Source organism: Nannospalax galili, unplaced genomic scaffold (assembly GCF_000622305.1).
Source record: "Nannospalax galili isolate Female #2095 unplaced genomic scaffold, S.galili_v1.0 scaffold173, whole genome shotgun sequence".
In the NCBI taxonomy this organism is placed as follows: Eukaryota; Metazoa; Chordata; class Mammalia; order Rodentia; family Spalacidae; genus Nannospalax; species Nannospalax galili.
In genome coordinates, this window is record NW_008334442.1 from 5468731 (window position 1) to 5484029 (window position 15299).

Here is a 15299-nt window from a genome sequence, read left to right on the forward strand (position 1 = left end):
TGGAAGAGTATACAAGGAACCTAGGGGATAAATGGAAAGAAGGAGCTCAAGAGAGGTAGGACCATAGGAGAAGGGTATTAGTAAGGGAGAAAGGGGAGAAATGGAGGCACCTTAAGTGGGAAAACCATGATGGAGGGGTGAGACAATGCGAGAGATAAACAATGCCTACCTGATTTTGAAAACTAGAGGGAGCCATATTATTCCTATAACCTACTGACAAATTATACATACCAGATCAAGAAACTTATCTCTAGGTAAGGTTTATCTGAGAACAACTGTTCTTTGCCCATGATTTATCTACATGACACACAGTTATTAAAAGTATCAGACTGGTGAAACTAAACTTCTTGCATGTTTAACAGACATGCTTTGAGGCCTATAATAGTTTGATCAGAGGAACATAAAGGACACTTTTTGCTCCTTGCCCTCCTAGGTCGACTAGTTCCAGGGGACTATGAGCATCTCTCAAAATGTCCTGTAATTGTGGTGGGTCACCTGTCCTCTTGATCAAGGAGGCTGAGGAGACCCCATCAGGTGGACTTGAACCAGTGTCCAGTCTACAAAGAGGAGGGTCAACACGGAGGAATCATTTCCTCCATGCTTCCAAGAGAAGCCAACCATGGTCGAGAAGGGCCTTCGACTTATCTTCACATAGGCGGAACTGGTAAAAGAAAGGAGCCAGAGGCTCATCCCAAGCCCATGTGACCCCTGAGGAACAGATCCTCAAATGACCTTAAGAGTAAAAATAAATTGGTTTATTTGGGCCAAATATATGGCCTTAAACACTCAAAAGTAAAGTGTAACCAAAGATTAAAGGGGCCAATATAATTTCATAAGAGTCCATATGTATAGTTAAAGGCTATATAACAGGCAACAATGCCAGACAGGCTATACCTTCTTTTGAGTTGTTGGCCAGGGTAGTCAAAAGGATTCCCAGATAGAAACCCAGCATAGAACTGGGAAAATTAACAGCAGACCCCAATTTTATTCAAAGGAATATTGACAACTGATTACTGCTAGAAGAGGAACACCTGACCCTCCTAAAACAAAGACCTCTAGGTAGGCTGACTAGATTCACCAGAAGGGCAAGTATTGGGGAATGGCTGGGGGTGCCAACAACACAGCAGACAGTAGCAGGGATATCAGAGTATAAGTGCTCTAGTGGGAAAAAAAGGCAAGAAATTACAAAATTGAATCTCTGTTAGGATTTTTATCATGTTAAAATGTTTTATAACTATAAAAGAAAAATCGCAAGGTGTAACTTTTTTGTTATTGTTTTGCGGTAACAAGATTACATAGCTGAGGTTTTCCTTATTTAATTTTAACTTACAATTGTAATATATAACTTGCTTTTCAGAGAACTCCACATTCTTTAAAGCTATAAGATATAATTTACAGTGTGTATTTACTATGAATGAAATTCCCCTTTATATCATTTAACCTCTGCATTAATTCTGAGAGGAAGATGTTGAACTAACATATTTCTTTTCTCATCACTGTGACAAAATATCTCACAAGAAGAAACTTAAGGGAGAAGTTCATTTTGACTCATGGTTCAGAGGAAAGTATTCATCAAGGTAGGGAAGGCATGATGGGGCCTTATGACATGGCTTGTTCCTATCTTGGAGGACCATTAAGTGGAGACTTCCTGCTGGAATTAGGGATGGGATATAACCTGTAAGACCCATCTCCCAGTGATCAACTTTCTCCAGCTCCATCTCTTAAAAAGTCTACAATCCCCTAAAAGAGTTCCACCAATTGGTGACCAAGTGTTCCAACACAGAAGCCTGTTGGGGAGCATTTCATATTCAACCGTTAACATTTAGTTAATAACAAAAGGTAGAATTTGATTTAGGAGTTGAATAACCTAAAAAAATTAGAGAGAGAAAGACAGAGGGTGGGAGGGAGGGGGGAGGGAGGGAGGGAGAGAGAGAGAGGAGATTGTAGGAAAGATCGGGGAGGGGGAGAGAGAAGGAGGGAGAGACATAGTTTGTGAGAGGCAGAGCTGGAAATTGAAGGCTGCTGAATCTGACTCCAAGTTTGGTTTTGATCTCTTCTGTTTCTCTGTCTCCTTTGAGAATGATTTGACACAGTCTCTTCAAGGAAGACTTTGTAAGTTCCCTGACACCATTGAAAGGCATTTCTTGTGTTGCTGCTGTCATTAGCAGCAGTTAATATTTCAATATGTACTATGCCAATGATTGTCCTAGTTTCTGAGTGAACACAATCAAGAGGGTCCATACTGCCTGACTATTCCAGTAGGAGAAAGATAATAGCTATCACACTAATTAGGCAAGCTATGATATTGCAATAAGTGTTAACTAGACTATTGGCTATCAGGCAGTGACTCGTTACTGGATTCCAGAGCTCATTAAATAACAGGACGTTCTCCTTGAAGAAAGATGGAAGCTGGTACCTGAATAGAAAGAATGACTTTTTAAAGGCCTGAGGGTAGACACCAACATGGCGTGCTCAAACAATAGAATGAGAAGACCAGTGTCACTGCATCATAAGAATTAAAGGAGAAAGACCCAAATGGAAAAGCAAGGGATGGCCAGTTTATGAGGGATTTGTAAGTAGAGTAAGGACAATAGTTTTTTTTGTTTGTTTGTTTGTTTTTTTTTTTTTTTTTTTTTTTTTTTTTGCTCCCTGTAGCTTAATGGGCATAGGAGCCACTAGAAGATTTTAAGTAAAATAAATATCTCAATTTTTGTTTGGAAATGGGCTATAGGGGAGCAAGAGTAGAACCGTGGGGTGGCGGGGAGTCAGAGGCTAGTACGACATTCCTGGTGAGGAGGTGGGTTTGGATGAAAAGGTGGTTCTCAGACTGAAGTGTTTATAAGAATCACCCCAAGGGCCTGTTAGAATCCTGACCTCTCCCTGTCTGAGGTCCTCTTCCAGTGGGTATCTGATCTAGAACATCTGAGATGAGGGTAAGTGAGAAGTCATGCTGATGTTGATTTTCCAAAGGTCAAAGGGATTCGTAGTAGAGAAAAAGCAGAAAAATTCAGAATGTATTCTGATCCTGAGATGACAGAACCTGCAAATAGACTGAAGTTGGGAGTGGAAAAAGAAAGAGGTTAACAGTTAAGTGAGTTTGGAAGGAGTGTCAGAGATGCGTCTATTCAAGGGGAGGAGTTCTTAGGAGGAAGCAGTTTTTGGTGAGAGTGGGAAGATTCAGGATTCAATTAAATTCAGGAGAAATTATGAAGACATTGCATTTGGATGTACATGTCTGGATTGTGTTAGGTATAATTTTAAGTAACTGATTAGGGTGATCTAGGGTGATCTTTTCACCGAGGTTCCAAGTCTGGTGCATTAGACATGACTGGTTTTGTAGGTCTTGGCTAAGTGATGGGAGCAAGAATAAACGCTGAGGCTGACAAGGGAACTTGGGGTTTTGGAGAGCCAAAGGATTGAAGCAGAGAAGTGGCTGAGCCAGAATGGTGGCAGGAGCTAGTACAGAAGTGGCTTCAGCTAGTGTTTTCGGCTGGGATGTGTGGTATGCGAAGTGATGACCGAGGGAAGCGTGCAGGCTAGTGATGAGACAGGAACCTGTTGATTACTGTTTGCACATGATAGTCATAACAGCAACAAGTCTTTACTGAGCACATGCACACATTCTGACAGGCACTGTTGAGGCTTTCATAGATTGTCTAGTGCAGTTCTTACCTTAGGTGTCATCACACCCTTTTTCTAGAGATGAAGTCATGAGAGGGTAACTTGGTTGATGTCACATAGCTAGAAACTATGGAACTGCAGTTTGTACTTGATGTTGGTGAAATTCGGCTTATTTTAGCTATGTTTAATCCATATATATCTGAAGCAGCTATATTTTGGATAGGGACTAGGCTATTTCTGCCTTGTCTCCAAAATGTTTAATGTCAGCCTTTAGAGAAAATCCCCACCTCTGTCATGGTCCTTTTCTGAAAAATCTAAGCCCAGTTACATCATTTTAATTGATAACTCACTTTTCAGGAATTTAATTCATTATAAACTTAAAGACTATGCATGGCCTGTGCCTGAGCAGTATCTTCTGACAGAATTAGCCAGAGTTTGTATCACTGTGTTCTTAAAGTATTGATAAATTAATTATATGCATGAAAGGGTGACATTTCCTTGCATCACAGAAAAGGGAAAAGCTCAGTGTTCTGAGATACCAGGCTGCATGTCTGTCTCCCTTCCTGGTCCTTTGTCTGGTGTCTTTCATCTCCTCTCATTTTTCAGATCTTCGTCTTCCAAAATGATGTTTACTAAGAACACGAGAAAAGAACAAAAGAGCTAAAACAGTCGACTCTGCTGATAGATGCGCCTGTATCTGCTGTGCTATCTCAGAAGCTTCCCTGTGTTTGCACCCCGCTCTGAACCTTGGCTGCTGGCACAGTCCCCACACAGACAAGGGGAGAACTCAACAGGCTTGCTAGGGAAACAGACAGATAGGAGAAATAGATTTTTTAAAAAAGACATCTTTTTCTGCCAAGAGAAGCAGTCTAGGGTGTTTGTGTGCTATTTTTTGGCTAGTCTCTGAATGAGCTGAAAACTTCAGAAGCTGAACAAGAGTGGGAGCACTAAGGAGCCCAGCACCTGGATATAGGCTTTTTGAGGGCAGAGAGGTAATTTGCAAAAATTTTATTTTATTTTTTTTTATAAAGAAAAATTATTTGGCAGTACTGTATTATATTTGGTAGTAATTTAATTAATATTTAGTTCTAAAATTTTTAGAGAAACTGTTGTGGGTGTGAAGCAAAGACCATAGATTTATCACATGCTTTGTCCCTGGATAGCCTTTATTTCTACAGGTAGGACTTTCAAATGTGCTTTTCTGTTTGTAGTGAAACCAAACCAAACCAAACAAAATATTTTTGAACATCAGATTTTTTTAAATTACATGCGGTGGAAATATAAACATAAAATGTGTTTTGTTTGAGTATTCACTGGAACTGAATGGAAAAACATAGAAATTCTGAGCTGGCCAAGTAAAGAGAAATGGTATGGAGTCATGGATGGGGGAGGGGAGGTGCTTCACAAACATTCCTATTTCTAATAGTCCAGACAGGTTACCAGTTTGTTTCTATTAGCTATGAGGCATAGCCAATTTAAGTTCAGTCTGTTGGGAATAGAATCAAGTTGTCAGTTAACATAGGTGTCAAAAATAGTTTAAAACTATTTTATTTATTATTTTTATGTGTATGAGTATATTGCCTGCATGAAAGTACATGACTTTCAGAGGTCAGAAGAGGACATTGGTACTGGATTCCCCTGGTACTGGAGTTATGAATGTTATTAGCCACCATGTGGGTGCTAGGAATTGAACTCAGGTTTTCTGCAAGAGCAGCCAGTGCTCTTAACCGCTGAGTCATTTCTCCAGCCCCACAAATACATTTTTTTTTTTTTATCTAGCTGAAAGTAAGAGTTAACCACAACATGGTCCAGCACAGGCTACAGTGGGAATGGAGTGAAGGCTTTCTCACAGGGTTAGATTTCATGGAGATGGATTGAATGAGCAAGAAGAATGTGCAGAATATGATCGCTCAGCATATCAAATCTCATATTCTCCTTAAGACTTAATCCCTGCCCTCCTGTGCTTACGGAGATTTAAGATTCCTTCGCTTAAAACCTCTGATGGCAGGGAACTGGGGAGGATCTCAGCTGTACTGTGGGATCAGCCATTCTTCCCTGGCCAGTAAAGAGAAGCTTATCTTAGCCCAGGATATAGAAAAAGAGCAATCAATGCATCTGAAACAAGGGCAGCTGTTATGGAGAGGCTGTGACCCAATATGATAATGTTGATGATAAGTGAGACCCATTGGATTCTTCTTTTCTGTTATTTGAAGTAAGATGATGAAAAGAAATAGGCTGCTATGGTGTAAACATGGCATCATGACTAGTTATAAGGAAACCGAAGTTGGGAGGGGCAAACATTTCAAATAAGCACAGGAGGGCCGGGATTAAGACTTTCTACTTCAGTGAAACAGAGGAAGCTGGTCCTTGAGCAATGGGTAAGCTCATAGCAAACTCTCCTTTTCTTGGCAGGGTCTATGTAAACCTTGGTTGTAAGCAAAGGGGCTCAACTCAAACACTGTCTGTTAGTTTTTGTTTAAGCTGGCTTTGATGGTTAAATATGAACGTATGCCATCATTATGGTTCTGAATATATAGAAATATGAAAAGAGGAAGCAGGGGTGGTGGGAGCAAGAAGCACACAGTACCATTTAAGAGCAGTGTCTTGATTTGCTGTGTGTTCAGTGGCGATCTAGTTTAGGAATCTCTCAGTCCATATCAGTCTTCTTAGCTTCTTACTTTTCATCCTTTCTTGTCTGAAGACAATATCGAAGGCTATGCATAGACTTAAAAAACTAAGATGACTTCTATTTACTGAGAATAGAATTCATGTATACAGGTCCAGCTATGAAATTCTCGATTGCAGAAAATAATGTTTTTGTTTAGGTTTATTTCACATACTAACTACTACTGCAACACGAGAGTTTAGCCAAAGTAAACTGAAGATGCTTTGGGGCTTAATTTATTTAAAAATTATATAAAGTATACTTTTAAAAAGTATATACATTTCTATAGAAATGTCTGTTATGGCATCACCCAATATGTTATCTATTTCTAACACTTTGGTTTCCACAAATGATTAGCTCTACCCCAGGATATGAAGAATAACTAAGAACAAAGATCACAATGAGACAATAAACAAGCATTCCACATGTGCCTTGGCAGACACAATGAATGTAGTAAGATACCACATTATGTGCCAGAGTGTTGGACTCCAAGCAAGATATCTGTCAGACAGTTTAGAAGGGGAACTTGAGAACATTCACCTTGAATAGGGACTTTAACACTTATTGTCCTGGGTGGAACACTTACGGGATAGGTAAAGACACTACTGATAACAACACAAGGTTGATGGGTACAAACTGGAAATCTGTAGGAGCCTGGATGTATAATTATCCTATAAGGAAAGCCTGAACTTGGAAGGAATAACCTAAAATCTAGTCCCTTAGTACAGCTCATTGTTTAATAAAACTCTTCATGGCAGTCTTTTTATGTTCAGGGCCACAGTGCATATACTTTAGAGCCCAACTTGGGTGTTGGGCTTCCATTGCAGGTGCTGAAATGGATTTAAATAGTGGGCCCTGCAAGGTATAAGGTATAAGGACCAGGTCCCAGATTCTTTGAAGCCAGTCTTTCTGGACCAGCTCAGATGTGCTGAATTTAGTGTTTTTCTTTTTGTAAATTGAGGCAATATTCTTACTACTTTAACCATATCCAGTGACTTTTAGTGCCCTTACCACATTCAGTAATATCAGTCCCTCTGTAGTTGCAGTAGTTACAGAACATCTTCAATATCCCTAAAACAATGAAAGGCTTAGTTACAGCTTCATCTCTCTTCAGTTACTGAAAACTGCTAAACTTCTTGTCTGTGGATTTGCCTATTCTGTATGCTTCATGTAAATGAAAGCCTATATCATGTAATCTTTTGTGTGTAACTTCTGTCCCTCAGCATTATGTTTTTAGGATTCATTCATGTTGTGTATCATATTCTATTGTTTTATGGATGAATAATATTTAATTGTATGTTGCCTGTCCACTTGTCTGTTAACGTACATTCAGCTTGTTTCCATCACTTGGCTCTTTTGAGTATGGTGGTTACAAATATTTGTGCATATGTTTTTCTTGGATCTGTTTTCAGTTTTGTGTGTATGTATATACCTAAGGGTAGAATTGTTGATCCATACAGCAATTTTGTGTGAAACTTTTTGTAGAATTGTGGAATCAGTTTTATGAGCAGGACAGTTCTAAATAGAGAACATTTCATTAAGCAGCTGAGGCCCCAAGGTGACTGTCACTCTCTAACACTTGGTTGGCGTATATTTGTCTGCTTGTTTCTAAACTAGACAGACTATAGAAGAAAGACTGACATTCAGTCCCTTTCTCCACCAATGAATTTATTGACTCAATTAAGTATTAAGTTTGGTGGGAAATTTTGGTGAAGAATTTTCTCTGGATCATACTGTTTTCTTGAGGATACTGAATCCTTTCATTTCTGAAGTTTACCTGAGCTTATCCGTGTTCAAAGTTTACAAAACACAAAATCATTATGTTTTTTTAAACTTACGTGTTTGTCAAATAGCACTCTCTTTCATAAGCTGACCTTTCAATATCTTAAGGCAGGTTTTTTTTTTTTTTTCAAAGCTTTTAATAAGAAACTGCAAATGTAAAAAGAAAAGAAAAGAAAACAAAACACAAACAAACAAAAACAGCCACCTTAAAAACGTGGTTTGCTGCTCTCTCCGCTCTCTCTCCTTAGAAGCATCATCCTTATCTTTATAAAATTGTTTTTATTTTTCTCATGAATTAGTTTATTTACTAGAAATAAACCCCTTCTTTGTCTAGGAGCAGAAGAACCACATATCTTTGGAAATCAAACAGATATGAGCCTGTAATTCTATTTTACCAATATTATTTCAGAAGTTTAAACAGAGGGTTGATTAGCATCCAAAATTAAACTGGGAATACTATAATTTGCTTTAGTTTCTTTTCAATGGAGGGTCCATGAAACAAGATGGGTTTTCTTGCTTTTCAACAAATGAACAAAATGGAATACCTTCTGGAGTTATCTGTGCAGTTGCTACCCATTATGATGAGAAGATGGTTTTATCTTTTTATTTATTATTTATTATTGTTATTTATTTTTGATATTTTTGAGACAGGGTCTCTTTGTAGCCCCAGCTGACCTGAACTCTATGTAGACCAGGCTGGCCTCTGGATATCACAGAGATCCGCCTGCCTCTGCCTCCCAAGTTTTGGGACTACAGGCCTAGGCCACCATGCATAACTAGAAGATGGTTTTAAATTGTTTCTTCGCTTCACAAAATGTCTTGCTGCCTTTGAGAATATATACTCACCAGATTCTCATCAACAGAAAAAATATTCTGTAGATATGAATGCTGTTGACCCCATCTGTGAGCCTTTCTTTGCTTAATTTAAAACAGTTTTGAGGCATTAGATGATGGTGGTGAATATATACAAAATATTGGTATACAATAAAAAGAACAGTCTGCAATCAGGATTGTACAAAGGTCAGTGGCTTATGCCTCTATCCTCCTTCAATCTTGGACATCAGAGGAAACTATTATTCACTCTGTTCTGAAGAGAATTTTGAATATTTTTGTTTTCCCCATTACTGTGATATCTTTTTTGTAAGAAAATTTACGTTTCATTTTTGTTCATAAACAACACACCTTTATTAATAAATTAAGACAACTGTAATTTTGCTTTATTAAATTTCAAGATTTTCTGAAATATAAAACCATGACAGATTATAACTGACAGATTATAGTAATAAAGCCGATATCCTAATCAATACAATGATCAGAAGCAATGAGAAAGAGTGGAAGAATGAATAAGCAGGACTGGGAGGTCAGTTTCATGTAAGGGAAAATTCACCACACAGTAGAAACCTTGAAAAGAGATTGCAATTTGAAGCTGTTGCAGATCCTTAAGTTTTATTGTTTAATGTGTGTGTAAAAACACATGCATACATTTGTATACACTTGTTTTCTAAAAATTTTATTTATTATTTTATTTATGTGTATGAGTATATTGCCTGCATGTATGTAAGTGTACCTATGTTGTACAATGCCCTCGGAGGTCAGAAGAAGGCATTTGATCCTCTGGAACTGGAATTATGGATGGTTGTTAGCTGTCATGTGGGTGCTAGGAATCGAACCTGGGTCCTTTGCAAAAGCAGCCAGTGCTCTTAAACACTGAGCATCTCTTCAGCCCATAAACTTTTTTTTTTTTTTTTTTTAACTAAACAGAATCAGCAATGGAATGTGGATTGTAATTGTTCAAATTTTTTTGTCAGTTTTGTTCAAACACTATCATTGTAACCTTGAGGTCTGAGCATAACATGTTGGTGCTCACTGTGGGAAGAAGGATGGTTAGCAAGGGAAAAAAAAATCACCCTGCCAGTCTCTTTTGACTGGGAAGAAATAAAAATAACCAGGAAGAGAGACCAGCAGCAGAGGATCAGCATCTGTTTTACTTTTTTAGGGACTGCATGCCATGGACTCATTCACTAAAACCTCAATGTGTCTAAGCTGGACTTCAGTGAAACTGTGTTTCAACCCTATTCCATTAGGATCAAAGAAAGTGAACAAGAGGGAGAGAGAGGTAGAAGGTGTTGCCTTTATAAGCATTTTATATTCTACTACATTGGCTAATACCTACTATGAGAATTGTAAACTTGCAGGCACAGTGATGTATTTTTGAACATCTGAGATACTATACACTGAAAACACCATGAAATAAAAATAATCTCTTCACACTTCCCAACTGGCTGTTTATCAACTTTTTCCTTTCCCACATTTGTGCATGAAGTGTCCCTTCGCAGCCAGAAATCCTGTGGTGTTTTTGGCTCTGATTTGGACAGTAACTTGCTTATTTTCAAAGTTAACAGCAGAAAGCAAAGAAAAATGTAGTCCATTAGTGTGCTACATTATGTAAAGAAAACAAAGATTGCTATACACTGCCATCCACTATCCTCTACAACCATTTATTGAAATCTTTCCATTTCCAATCAAACATCAAATATTAGAGTTGAAAAAGGTTAAGTTTTCGGAGGTCTTAGAGTGACCATTTGTTTAAACTTTCTGTAAACTCTGTCAAGCAACCTGTAAGAGGAATCATACATATAACCATGCACATATATACTTAAAACAGCACAGCAAATAGCAAATGTCAATTACTGACTTTCCTCTTCCTACCAACCCCTGGAAGAAGCGTATAGGGTTTAATCCCTTCAGTGATTTGTGTGTGTGCAGCTTGTTTTAAGGTTTATCAGCTACACATTTATAATGGATTCTGAGTGTGTTCACACTGGGGTTTTTGTTTTGGATGAGCCTGTTGCTAGATATGTGCTGGTGGGTTCAAAGAACAGGATAGGACTATTAGAGCAGAATTTTCTTCCTCAGGCAGGAGAGGCTTCTGCTAGCATGCTATCTCAAAAGCAAAACTCAGTGCTAGCTCTTAGGCCAATAATTCAAAAAAATGTTTTATTTTGCTCAGAATAATTAAATTATGCATTCTAGAATTAAAAGATATTTGTTTGTTTGTGGAAAGCAAACAAATTCCACTGTATTCTGGTGCACTAATTATATATACATGTACACATATACATATGCATCTACACATTTCTGCATATTTTTATAAGCACACGGGAAATAGTTTAGAAAAATGAACTGGTAACTGGCAACACTGCTTTTCTCTTGGGAGTAGATTTGGGTTTGGATGGGGGTGATGATCAACTGAGATGAGTTATTTTTGATGTTTGCCTTTTAATGTGAATGCATAAATGTGGCATGTGAAAAACTGAAAATTAGAACAACTTTAAGAAGAAGTTACCTTTTCTGGCCTCCTGTTCTTAAACAGAATGTTGAAGCTATTCTAGACGGCTTGTTATTTTTTCTCTCAAAGATCTTCTTGATGGAGAACTTTATTCCTAGTCACTTCAGTATTTTCTAAACCTCAGGGCTATAATTTTTTCCGTTATCTCTAAGCTAAATAAAGAGAACATGAATATCTCTAAGCATTTTTCTTAGTTCTGCTTTCTTTGTAAAAGATAAATATAAGCGAAAAATGCTGGGAAACACTGGAAAACATATAATGACACAACAGGATGCTGCTGGATTTTTCTAAGATGTAATACCATCATTCAGGACAATTTGACCATCAGCATCCTTAATAACTCAGATTCATTTATAGAATAAAGCATAAGGCCAAAAGTCTGAACAATACTAGATTTTTTTTGTTGTACAAAGCCTTGAGTGGCAAATATCACAATTCAAATGACTAGGTTTGCAAGTAAGAGACATAAAATGGATTGAGAGTTGTACAGTGGGAATTCTGGCTTCATCTGTACACTTAGCAGTTACCTTCCTTCATGGTATTTTGAAAACAGAAGAAGCAACGGCACAACATATAGGTGGGATAAATCAATCCCCAGACTCTGCCTGAAGGGCAGTCACATAGCTTTTCCCTTGCTGTGTTAAATCAGGATTGGCTGAAGGCTGCACATACCGGCATGGTGAGAAGTGCAGTGCTGCATACTGGAGGGCTGACTTATTTCCAGGATTGTCCAGGAATCGCAGGGATTCTGAAAACCAAGAGGGAAGCTTTCCTCCAGCACTCTGCCTAGAGTCTGTGTATCAAATTCATGCCTTGACTGGTGTGACCTTGCTTTTCACTCAATGTGTTCTGCGGTTGTTGGGCTGTGGCCTTCACCTGCCAGTCCTGGCAGCAGTAACCTTGCTTACCCAGTGGTCTTTCAAAGATGTGTGGCCTTCTTTCCTGGCCTTCCTTCATGTTTATCTGCACTCCCAGTTCTTACTTGCCTGCCTGCTTTATGCCTTACTTATTGTTCAGGCCCCCTGACTACTATCACCCTTTGTCCAACAGGACACAGAAAGATCTAATCTTTCTACTTTAGCAACAAACCATTTAATTAGGTAAGCTTCCTAAATTTCTAGTTATCAATAACTCCAAGAATTCTGTCCTATGGAAAAACAATCACAAAAATGATTGATTGTGTATTAATTTTTAATCAAGTTTATGAAGTTTATTATAGCTTCATATTGAAAGGGGTTCGTGTATTGAAGCACATTTAAAGCTTGCCATCTTTTCTGGTTTTACATATTTAAGCATACAAACCTGATTTATACCTGAGCTTCACTAGTTGTATTTATTGTGCCCTATCCCAATATTTTAAAAGACTACCTTTTCCTTATTTAGAAAAAGTATACTGCAATTTAGAATAGACTCTAGGGTATATACTGAGATGCTCTGATTTAATAGCAATAATTATTTAAATATTTACAAAAAACTTGTCAGAAGACAGGCCATAGTTTTTGTTTATATGCTGTAACAATTTAACAGTGAAATATTTGTATCACTTTAGAAGCTCTAAAATGTTAGCCTCATGTTAAATATGCTAAGAAACAACAATTTCATATATAAATCTGCATTTCATAAATAACTCACTCCGAGATACACGGGCACAACTTTATTAAGAAGACGTTAGCATAATCCAAGATTTGATGACATTGCTACCCCTTTGCTTGTAGCTCTTCTTAGCTGGTACTCACTTTGGAAAGTCTGAAAACCGCCATCATTCCTCACAACTGTATTGTTTAGTTGCTTGGTTTTGCCTATAGACAGTAATACTCTTGTAAGGCAATACCTTGATTTATTCTTCCTTTTATGCATCCATTAGGTTATCTAATCTTGAATAATTATGTATGCTTATTTGTGCCACAATAGCCTAATCTCTCTTAGAAAAGCTACAAAACTCATGAAATGGGAAATGGCAATTATTAGTTGGCAACGACTCACATTTTCTTTTGCAGAACTTTGAATTATGCCTTTTTAGCAGATCTCTGATCATGCAGGGCAGTGAGCCTTGCACAGCTGTGGTTTAACCTCAAGTACTTTTGTCACATTTTGTTTTTTTATGAAATGTATTTCAATTCTGACATTTAGAAGATTGCAGCTTTGAAGAATTTGTGTGGACTTTCTGCAAGCATTTTATTTTGCTAATGAACTAAAATTGATCTCTGTAATTGAAAGATAATGATACTGTTTGACTGTAATGACTAAATACCAAGTGAAATGCTGCACAAGTGAGACTCTCCATAACCTTGGGTATGGCTGCTTTATCTTAATTATAAAATCACACTGGATAGCCTCTCTCAATTGCTTAATTATGAAAGAAAAAAATTAGATGGGATGAGCAGTAAGGGACACTGCAGACTTGAGTTCTAAGCTGGACTCCTTACCAAACCCCTGAACAAGTCCCTGCATTTGCTGGGACTCTGTTTTTCACCTGCAGGCTTGGTGGAGCAGGGTTATTTAAGGTCTCTTCTAGTGCTTCCATCTCTGTGAATCTGAATCCCACCAAATTGATTTTTCATAGTCAGTAAAAAAAAAAAAAAAAAAAAAAGAAAGAAAAACTGAACAAAGCTGAACTGTGAAATATTTGACAAGCATTAACAGGATTGAACATGTTTTAGACATTCAGTGTTCTGTAGGAGAAAAGAACAGCTAGGAACTATCCCCACCCCCACCCCACCCCTGCATAACTTGTATTTCTTTAAATTTGAAACTGTGCAATTGCCAGTTACTCTAAGCTGGTTTTATACTTCTTGTGGTACGGACGGGTAGAGAATGCACCAACCTATAATTTCACAGGGCATGTTGTACTTTATAAACTCAGTACCGAACAGTGGGCCGGGTTGGAGATCTGGATCAGTTTAGGTGGCAGAGGATCATGAATCTTACTGAGATTTTTCTACCTTCTTGTGGGGGGTGGATTGGAAAATGGCAGATAAGAGCCTATAATCTCTTCATCTGTAATAGGTATATTTTACTAATTCTTCTTAAAATCAAATTTTCCCATCAACTCACATGCAAAAATATACTTGTCTGTAGAATTTTATGAGCAGATACAGAATATTAAGCTGTACAGAGAATCTTCACATGTTAAAGCGATTCTTCCATGAGACAACACATTTTCATCTTTATTGCCTTTGCCTTGTGAGAGCCTAAGACAACTGTCTTAAAAATATCAGAGAGAAGATTTTAGAAACAGGTGAAGCAGACTTGCTTAATATACCAGAAAATATCTCACTTTATTTTTACTCAGGGATAAAAATAGTATATGCGCATATATTTTGAAATGAAAAGGTATAAATAAAAATGCAGTTGTAAAGCAGATAACTGAAATTCATAGACTACTATTTTTCTGTCTCAGTATTCACAGGAGGCTAGATTTTAGTCATTTATATTAATACACATTTTGCCAAATAACCTGAGTTACACTATTTGATAGTGTGCTTAATCACTTTTTTGAAAAGAAAAAATTTCAGTTTTTTTTCTTCCTAAAGGAAAATATTCTATCACCTTGTAAAGAATCATATTTTCATAAGCTTCCATCCTGAATAAAATAGCTCTGTTTGCTACTCATAATTCTTTCTATAATGACTACAACAGTAAATAAATCAGCTTAGTGTAGAGAGAGCAAAATAAAACTTTTGCTGCAATTCAGAAATGTCAAGCAGTTCAAGGGCTGTAGTACAGGGATCAATTGTATTTAAAATCAAAGAAGAAATGAAAAAGTAAGTGTCCAAGCAGGGAAAGGTCTTGGATCAGGAGCTAATTAAGGGGGAGCTTTGGAGAAGCAATGGTGGACCTCAGTGTTCACCTCGGTACCTAATAAACACAGGAGCATGCTGT